The sequence below is a fragment of the Leptodactylus fuscus genome, chromosome 1 (genome assembly GCF_031893055.1).
Source record: "Leptodactylus fuscus isolate aLepFus1 chromosome 1, aLepFus1.hap2, whole genome shotgun sequence".
Classification (NCBI taxonomy): domain Eukaryota; kingdom Metazoa; phylum Chordata; class Amphibia; order Anura; family Leptodactylidae; genus Leptodactylus; species Leptodactylus fuscus.
The window spans coordinates 35,218,429-35,228,615 of NC_134265.1; the positions used below are offsets into that span (position 1 = coordinate 35,218,429).

General features: G+C 44.8%; 3 non-coding genes across 3 annotated transcripts; all 3 read left to right on the forward strand.

Annotated features, from left to right (window-relative positions):
- The first annotated feature begins 1,946 nt into the window (after window positions 1–1,946).
- On the forward strand, window positions 1,947–2,110 carry LOC142190612 (U1 spliceosomal RNA). Its single transcript, XR_012714298.1, has one exon. It is a non-coding gene; the product is annotated as a U1 spliceosomal RNA (small nuclear RNA).
- Window positions 2,111–5,985: 3,875 nt separating this feature from the next.
- LOC142190614 (U1 spliceosomal RNA) lies at window positions 5,986–6,149 on the forward strand. The gene has a single exon (XR_012714299.1). It is a non-coding gene; the product is annotated as a U1 spliceosomal RNA (small nuclear RNA).
- A 3,874-nt stretch (window positions 6,150–10,023) lies between these two features.
- Window positions 10,024–10,187, forward strand: LOC142190615 (U1 spliceosomal RNA). The gene has a single exon (XR_012714300.1). It is a non-coding gene; the product is annotated as a U1 spliceosomal RNA (small nuclear RNA).

Genomic DNA, 10,187 nt, shown 5'->3' on the forward strand with positions numbered 1-10,187 from the left:
ATTAGATACAAGGGTCTATCTATGACCATGCTTAATTCCCTCAGAACTCGGGGGTGTATACCATCTGGACCGGGCGATTTCTCTATTTTAGTGTTTTGCAGGCGGCGCTGCACTTCTTCCTGGGTTAAGCAGGTGACATTTAATTGAGAGTTAACATTACCCCTAATCATGTTGCCGGCCAATGGATATTCTTGTGTAAACACTGTAGAGAAGAAGGCATTTAATACTTGTGCTCTTTCCTCATCCTCCTCCACCATTACACCCAGATTATTTTTGAGAGTGCCGACATTGTCAGTTTTTATTCTCTTATTATTTATGTAATTGAAGAATAATTTTGGATTACTTTTACTTTCCTTGGCAATTTTTCTCTCAGCCTCAATCTTCGCCTCCTTTATTTGTTTTTTGCACAATTTATTTTTCTCTGTTATAGTTTTTTAATGCTGTGTCGCTACTCTCTTGTTTTAGTACTTTAAATGCTTCCTTTTTATCCCTCATTGCATTCTGTACTGTTTTAGTTAGCCATATTGGTTTTCTATGATTTCTAGCCCGCTTATTCCCATAGGGTATGTGTTTTCTAGTGCTCTTATTTAGTATATTTTTGAAGATGTCCCATTTAGTTTGTGTTCCCGTCACGTTGAGGACATTGTCCCAGTTTATGCTGCTAGGCTCCTCTCTCAGCTGGTTAAAATTTGCCTTCCTGAAGTTTAGTGTTTTTGTACCCCCTCTAATGAACGTCTTCTTAATGTGTACAAGAAAACTTATTCTGTTATGGTCACTATTACCCAGATGTCCCCCAACCTCCACTTTTGATAGTGTGTCAGGTTCATTTGTTAAAATTAGGTCTAAAAGGGCCTGGCCTCTTGTTGGGTCCTGCACTAGTTGCGATAGGTAATTGTCTTTTATTACTGACAAGAACCTGCTCCCTTTGTTGGATCTGCAGGTTTCTGCCTCCCAGTTGATATCTGGGTAGTTGAAATCCCCCATAATAATGACTTTATTCTGCTTTGCGGCCTCATCTATTTGTTTTATTAGTACATTTTCAGCTTCTTCCATTATATTTGGAGATTTATAACAAACCCCTATCAGTATTTTATTATTTTTTGTTCCTCCCGTAATCTCCACCCATAAGGACTCCACATAATCATTTTCCTCCCAGATGTCCTCACGCAGGACTGGCTTAAGGCCGTTTTTTACGTATAAGCAAACCCCTCCCCCTTTCTTATTTGTACGCTCCTTTCTAAACATACTGTACCCTTGTTTATTTACAGCCCAGTCATAGCTAGAGTCCAGCCATGTCTCACTTACCCCCCACCATGTCATAATTGTCTTCCAACATCATCACTTCTAGTTCCTCCATCTTGTTAGTAAGACTTCGGGCATTCGTATGCATACATTTCATAGATTTATCTTCCCTACTCTTCCACTGCCTACTGACTGCTCTAACCCGACCCCCTGCTCCACCCCCAGTTTCAGTATCTAGCCCTCTTTCCATTTCTACACTATCTTGCCCTCTACATGTTACCCTCTCCCCCCAGTACCTAGTTTAAACACTCCTCCAACCGTCTAGCCATCTTCTCTTCTAATTCTAATGAGCCATCCCGGCTTAAGTAAACCAAAGGCACGCAGCTGCCTCGTGCCTGACTCTGCTGCCCAGCCGGAGCTCGGTTTCTGGAAGCCGCCACCCATTCGCCCCCTCCCCTTTCGTTTTATGCTAATGCCCTTGCTGCACTGCATCTTGGAAATGCCTAGCCGGGAACATTTGAATGCAGGCAGCGGGGTGTCGGGGCGAGGAATGGAGCGCAGCCTGTGCTACGGCCGCCTACCGAGGAAAACGCATGCGGTGTGGCATTGCACCATGCGGACCTCTGTTGGCCAAGGGCCAATGCCTCCCCAATGCGGCAGGGCTGCGGGGGAGGGGCGCTGGCCTAGCAGTCGGTGAATAACTCATACTTACCTGGCAGGGGAGATACCATGATCATGAAGGTGGTTCTCCCAGGGTGAGGCTCATCCATTGCACTCCGGGTGTGCTGACCCCTGCGATTTCCCCAAATGCGGGAAACTCGACTGCATAATTTGTGGTAGTGGGGGACTGCGTTCGCGCTTTCCCCTGATTTTCTCTGGTTGAAAGACAGTGCTCGTTCCTTGCTTCCTCTCGCTTGCTAGTTTGTTGCTCGATGCTGCGTACCTGTGCAGTACACTCAGATGGTTAGACTATCGCAACTGGGTTGCTGGCAGAGAGGCACGCTGCTGCTGCTGCTGCTGCCGCCGCTGCCACAGTGTAAGCAAAGCATTCCAGGTGGCCTTTGTCTCCCTCTAGTGGATGAGCGACAGTCCACTCATTCAGTCACACCGTTGGAACGTTAGAGTTTCAACTGTTATGGTGATGCAGCAAGTTCTCCGCTTCAGGCCTGAACCCGCCGCTTTCCATACCTGCCATTCATAGTTACATAGTAGATGAAGTTGGATAAAGACATGAGTCCATCAAGTCCAACCTATAGCCCTACAATCCCCTACAGTGTTGATCCAGGGGAAGGCAAAAACCCCCATGAGGCTCATGCCAATTGCCCTATTTCAGAGGAAAAAATTCCTTCCCGACTCCAAATCTGGCAGTCAGTATAAAACCCTGGATCAACGTGTCCTTAAAATCTAGAGACCATAACCCATTATATTTTTCTCTTCAAGAAAGGCATCCAGGCCCACTTTGAACTTGTTCAGTGAATCCGCCATCACCACTTCCTGGGGCAGAGACTTCCAGAGCCTCGCTGTTCTTACTGTGAAGAATCCCCTTCTATGTTTCTGGTGAAACCTTCTCTCCTCCATACGTAGTGGATGTCCTCTTGTCACTGTCACTGGCCTAGGAGTAAAAAGATCCTTAGAAAGTTCTTTGTATTGTCCCTTCATGTATTTGTACATTGTTATTAGATCTCCCCGTAGACGTCTTTTCTCTAAGCTGAATAACCCCAAGTTTGTTAATCTATCGTTGTACTCCAGTCCACCCATTCCCCTAATCATTTTGGTTGCCCGTCTTTGCACTTTTTCAAGTTCACGTATGTCTTTCTTGTATATCGGGGCCCAAAATTGTGCACAATATTCTAAGTGTGGCCGTACCAGTGATTTGTATAGAGGCATAACTATGTCCTTGTCATGAGAATCTAGACCTCTTTTGATGCATCCCATAATTTTATTTGCCTTGGCAGCAGCTGCCTGACACTGGTCATTAAAGGTAAGCTTGCTGTCCACCAAAATCCCTAAGTCTTTTTCATTGACAGTCTTACCCAGTAATTTACTATTTAGTACATAGTCATACATTTTATTACGTCGCCCAAAGTGCATTACTTTACATTTGTCAACATTAAACTTCATTTGCCAAGTCTCCGCCCATGCTTCCAGTTTCCTTAGATCCCCTTGCAATATTCTACTATCCTCCTCATTATTGATTACCCTACAAAGTTTAGTATCATCTGCAAATATAGACACCCTGCTTTGTAAACCCTCTACCAGGTCATTAATAAAGATGTTAAACAAGAGAGGACCTAATACTGACCCCTGCGGCACCCCACTGGTGACTGTGGCCCCGTCTGAATATTTACCATTAACAAGTACCCTCTGTTTCCTATCAGTGAGCCAGTTGCTAACCCAAATGCATATGTTTCCCCCCAGTCCCAACAATCTCATTTTGCATCCCAACCGTTTATCTGGAACAGTATCAAAAGCCTTTGAAAAGTCCAGGTACACCACGTCTACTGCATTAGCCATGTCCAGTCTTGAACTGACCTCCTCATAGAAGCTGATCAGATTAGTCTGACAGGACCGATTCCTCATAAACCCATGCTGATTGGGTGTTATAAGATTATTTACATTGAGATACCCCAGGATAGCATCTCTTAGAAAGCCCTCAAATATCTTTCCCACCACAGAAGTTAAACTTACTGGCCTATAGTTTCCAGGTTCCCTTTTACACCCCTTTTTGAAAATTGGCACCACATTTGCTATTCGCCAATCCTGTGGAACAGACCCAGTCATTACTGAATCCTTAAATATTAGATACAAGGGTCTATCTATGACCATGCTTAATTCCCTCAGAACTCGGGGGTGTATACCATCTGGACCGGGCGATTTCTCTATTTTAGTGTTTTGCAGGCGGCGCTGCACTTCTTCCTGGGTTAAGCAGGTGACATTTAATTGAGAGTTAACATTACCCCTAATCATGTTGCCGGCCAATGGATATTCTTGTGTAAACACTGTAGAGAAGAAGGCATTTAATACTTGTGCTCTTTCCTCATCCTCCTCCACCATTACACCCAGATTATTTTTGAGAGTGCCGACATTGTCAGTTTTTATTCTCTTATTATTTATGTAATTGAAGAATAATTTTGGATTACTTTTACTTTCCTTGGCAATTTTTCTCTCAGCCTCAATCTTCGCCTCCTTTATTTGTTTTTTGCACAATTTATTTTTCTCTGTTATAGTTTTTTAATGCTGTGTCGCTACTCTCTTGTTTTAGTACTTTAAATGCTTCCTTTTTATCCCTCATTGCATTCTGTACTGTTTTAGTTAGCCATATTGGTTTTCTATGATTTCTAGCCCGCTTATTCCCATAGGGTATGTGTTTTCTAGTGCTCTTATTTAGTATATTTTTGAAGATGTCCCATTTAGTTTGTGTTCCCGTCACGTTGAGGACATTGTCCCAGTTTATGCTGCTAGGCTCCTCTCTCAGCTGGTTAAAATTTGCCTTCCTGAAGTTTAGTGTTTTTGTACCCCCTCTAATGAACGTCTTCTTAATGTGTACAAGAAAACTTATTCTGTTATGGTCACTATTACCCAGATGTCCCCCAACCTCCACTTTTGATAGTGTGTCAGGTTCATTTGTTAAAATTAGGTCTAAAAGGGCCTGGCCTCTTGTTGGGTCCTGCACTAGTTGCGATAGGTAATTGTCTTTTATTACTGACAAGAACCTGCTCCCTTTGTTGGATCTGCAGGTTTCTGCCTCCCAGTTGATATCTGGGTAGTTGAAATCCCCCATAATAATGACTTTATTCTGCTTTGCGGCCTCATCTATTTGTTTTATTAGTACATTTTCAGCTTCTTCCATTATATTTGGAGATTTATAACAAACCCCTATCAGTATTTTATTATTTTTTGTTCCTCCCGTAATCTCCACCCATAAGGACTCCACATAATCATTTTCCTCCCAGATGTCCTCACGCAGGACTGGCTTAAGGCCGTTTTTTACGTATAAGCAAACCCCTCCCCCTTTCTTATTTGTACGCTCCTTTCTAAACATACTGTACCCTTGTTTATTTACAGCCCAGTCATAGCTAGAGTCCAGCCATGTCTCACTTACCCCCCACCATGTCATAATTGTCTTCCAACATCATCACTTCTAGTTCCTCCATCTTGTTAGTAAGACTTCGGGCATTCGTATGCATACATTTCATAGATTTATCTTCCCTACTCTTCCACTGCCTACTGACTGCTCTAACCCGACCCCCTGCTCCACCCCCAGTTTCAGTATCTAGCCCTCTTTCCATTTCTACACTATCTTGCCCTCTACATGTTACCCTCTCCCCCCAGTACCTAGTTTAAACACTCCTCCAACCGTCTAGCCATCTTCTCTTCTAATTCTAATGAGCCATCCCGGCTTAAGTAAACCAAAGGCACGCAGCTGCCTCGTGCCTGACTCTGCTGCCCAGCCGGAGCTCGGTTTCTGGAAGCCGCCACCCATTCGCCCCCTCCCCTTTCGTTTTATGCTAATGCCCTTGCTGCACTGCATCTTGGAAATGCCTAGCCGGGAACATTTGAATGCAGGCAGCGGGGTGTCGGGGCGAGGAATGGAGCGCAGCCTGTGCTACGGCCGCCTACCGAGGAAAACGCATGCGGTGTGGCATTGCACCATGCGGACCTCTGTTGGCCAAGGGCCAATGCCTCCCCAATGCGGCAGGGCTGCGGGGGAGGGGCGCTGGCCTAGCAGTCGGTGAATAACTCATACTTACCTGGCAGGGGAGATACCATGATCATGAAGGTGGTTCTCCCAGGGTGAGGCTCATCCATTGCACTCCGGGTGTGCTGACCCCTGCGATTTCCCCAAATGCGGGAAACTCGACTGCATAATTTGTGGTAGTGGGGGACTGCGTTCGCGCTTTCCCCTGATTTTCTCTGGTTGAAAGACAGTGCTCGTTCCTTGCTTCCTCTCGCTTGCTAGTTTGTTGCTCGATGCTGCGTACCTGTGCAGTACACTCAGATGGTTAGACTATCGCAACCGGGTTGCTGGCAGAGAGGCACGCTGCTGCTGCTGCTGCTGCCGCCGCTGCCACAGTGTAAGCAAAGCATTCCAGGTGGCCTTTGTCTCCCTCTAGTGGATGAGCGACAGTCCACTCATTCAGTCACACCGTTGGAACGTTAGAGTTTCAACTGTTATGGTGATGCAGCAAGTTCTCCGCTTCAGGCCTGAACCCGCCGCTTTCCATACCTGCCATTCATAGTTACATAGTAGATGAAGTTGGATAAAGACATGAGTCCATCAAGTCCAACCTATAGCCCTACAATCCCCTACAGTGTTGATCCAGGGGAAGGCAAAAACCCCCATGAGGCTCATGCCAATTGCCCTATTTCAGAGGAAAAAATTCCTTCCCGACTCCAAATCTGGCAGTCAGTATAAAACCCTGGATCAACGTGTCCTTAAAATCTAGAGACCATAACCCATTATATTTTTCTCTTCAAGAAAGGCATCCAGGCCCACTTTGAACTTGTTCAGTGAATCCGCCATCACCACTTCCTGGGGCAGAGACTTCCAGAGCCTCGCTGTTCTTACTGTGAAGAATCCCCTTCTATGTTTCTGGTGAAACCTTCTCTCCTCCATACGTAGTGGATGTCCTCTTGTCACTGTCACTGGCCTAGGAGTAAAAAGATCCTTAGAAAGTTCTTTGTATTGTCCCTTCATGTATTTGTACATTGTTATTAGATCTCCCCGTAGACGTCTTTTCTCTAAGCTGAATAACCCCAAGTTTGTTAATCTATCGTTGTACTCCAGTCCACCCATTCCCCTAATCATTTTGGTTGCCCGTCTTTGCACTTTTTCAAGTTCACGTATGTCTTTCTTGTATATCGGGGCCCAAAATTGTGCACAATATTCTAAGTGTGGCCGTACCAGTGATTTGTATAGAGGCATAACTATGTCCTTGTCATGAGAATCTAGACCTCTTTTGATGCATCCCATAATTTTATTTGCCTTGGCAGCAGCTGCCTGACACTGGTCATTAAAGGTAAGCTTGCTGTCCACCAAAATCCCTAAGTCTTTTTCATTGACAGTCTTACCCAGTAATTTACTATTTAGTACATAGTCATACATTTTATTACGTCGCCCAAAGTGCATTACTTTACATTTGTCAACATTAAACTTCATTTGCCAAGTCTCCGCCCATGCTTCCAGTTTCCTTAGATCCCCTTGCAATATTCTACTATCCTCCTCATTATTGATTACCCTACAAAGTTTAGTATCATCTGCAAATATAGACACCCTGCTTTGTAAACCCTCTACCAGGTCATTAATAAAGATGTTAAACAAGAGAGGACCTAATACTGACCCCTGCGGCACCCCACTGGTGACTGTGGCCCCGTCTGAATATTTACCATTAACAAGTACCCTCTGTTTCCTATCAGTGAGCCAGTTGCTAACCCAAATGCATATGTTTCCCCCCAGTCCCAACAATCTCATTTTGCATCCCAACCGTTTATCTGGAACAGTATCAAAAGCCTTTGAAAAGTCCAGGTACACCACGTCTACTGCATTAGCCATGTCCAGTCTTGAACTGACCTCCTCATAGAAGCTGATCAGATTAGTCTGACAGGACCGATTCCTCATAAACCCATGCTGATTGGGTGTTATAAGATTATTTACATTGAGATACCCCAGGATAGCATCTCTTAGAAAGCCCTCAAATATCTTTCCCACCACAGAAGTTAAACTTACTGGCCTATAGTTTCCAGGTTCCCTTTTACACCCCTTTTTGAAAATTGGCACCACATTTGCTATTCGCCAATCCTGTGGAACAGACCCAGTCATTACTGAATCCTTAAATATTAGATACAAGGGTCTATCTATGACCATGCTTAATTCCCTCAGAACTCGGGGGTGTATACCATCTGGACCGGGCGATTTCTCTATTTTAGTGTTTTGCAGGCGGCGCTGCACTTCTTCCTGGGTTAAGCAGGTGACATTTAATTGAGAGTTAACATTACCCCTAATCATGTTGCCGGCCAATGGATATTCTTGTGTAAACACTGTAGAGAAGAAGGCATTTAATACTTGTGCTCTTTCCTCATCCTCCTCCACCATTACACCCAGATTATTTTTGAGAGTGCCGACATTGTCAGTTTTTATTCTCTTATTATTTATGTAATTGAAGAATAATTTTGGATTACTTTTACTTTCCTTGGCAATTTTTCTCTCAGCCTCAATCTTCGCCTCCTTTATTTGTTTTTTGCACAATTTATTTTTCTCTGTTATAGTTTTTTAATGCTGTGTCGCTACTCTCTTGTTTTAGTACTTTAAATGCTTCCTTTTTATCCCTCATTGCATTCTGTACTGTTTTAGTTAGCCATATTGGTTTTCTATGATTTCTAGCCCGCTTATTCCCATAGGGTATGTGTTTTCTAGTGCTCTTATTTAGTATATTTTTGAAGATGTCCCATTTAGTTTGTGTTCCCGTCACGTTGAGGACATTGTCCCAGTTTATGCTGCTAGGCTCCTCTCTCAGCTGGTTAAAATTTGCCTTCCTGAAGTTTAGTGTTTTTGTACCCCCTCTAATGAACGTCTTCTTAATGTGTACAAGAAAACTTATTCTGTTATGGTCACTATTACCCAGATGTCCCCCAACCTCCACTTTTGATAGTGTGTCAGGTTCATTTGTTAAAATTAGGTCTAAAAGGGCCTGGCCTCTTGTTGGGTCCTGCACTAGTTGCGATAGGTAATTGTCTTTTATTACTGACAAGAACCTGCTCCCTTTGTTGGATCTGCAGGTTTCTGCCTCCCAGTTGATATCTGGGTAGTTGAAATCCCCCATAATAATGACTTTATTCTGCTTTGCGGCCTCATCTATTTGTTTTATTAGTACATTTTCAGCTTCTTCCATTATATTTGGAGATTTATAACAAACCCCTATCAGTATTTTATTATTTTTTGTTCCTCCCGTAATCTCCACCCATAAGGACTCCACATAATCATTTTCCTCCCAGATGTCCTCACGCAGGACTGGCTTAAGGCCGTTTTTTACGTATAAGCAAACCCCTCCCCCTTTCTTATTTGTACGCTCCTTTCTAAACATACTGTACCCTTGTTTATTTACAGCCCAGTCATAGCTAGAGTCCAGCCATGTCTCACTTACCCCCCACCATGTCATAATTGTCTTCCAACATCATCACTTCTAGTTCCTCCATCTTGTTAGTAAGACTTCGGGCATTCGTATGCATACATTTCATAGATTTATCTTCCCTACTCTTCCACTGCCTACTGACTGCTCTAACCCGACCCCCTGCTCCACCCCCAGTTTCAGTATCTAGCCCTCTTTCCATTTCTACACTATCTTGCCCTCTACATGTTACCCTCTCCCCCCAGTACCTAGTTTAAACACTCCTCCAACCGTCTAGCCATCTTCTCTTCTAATTCTAATGAGCCATCCCGGCTTAAGTAAACCAAAGGCACGCAGCTGCCTCGTGCCTGACTCTGCTGCCCAGCCGGAGCTCGGTTTCTGGAAGCCGCCACCCATTCGCCCCCTCCCCTTTCGTTTATGCTAATGCCCTTGCTGCACTGCATCTTGGAAATGCCTAGCCGGGAACATTTGAATGCAGGCAGCGGGGTGTCGGGGCGAGGAATGGAGCGCAGCCTGTGCTACGGCCGCCTACCGAGGAAAACGCATGCGGTGTGGCATTGCACCATGTGGACCTCTGTTGGCCAAGGGCCAATGCCTCCCCAATGCGGCAGGGCTGCGGGGGAGGGGCGCTGGCCTAGCAGTCGGTGAATAACTCATACTTACCTGGCAGGGGAGATACCATGATCATGAAGGTGGTTCTCCCAGGGTGAGGCTCATCCATTGCACTCCGGGTGTGCTGACCCCTGCGATTTCCCCAAATGCGGGAAACTCGACTGCATAATTTGTGGTAGTGGGGGACTGCGTTCGCGCTTTCCCCTG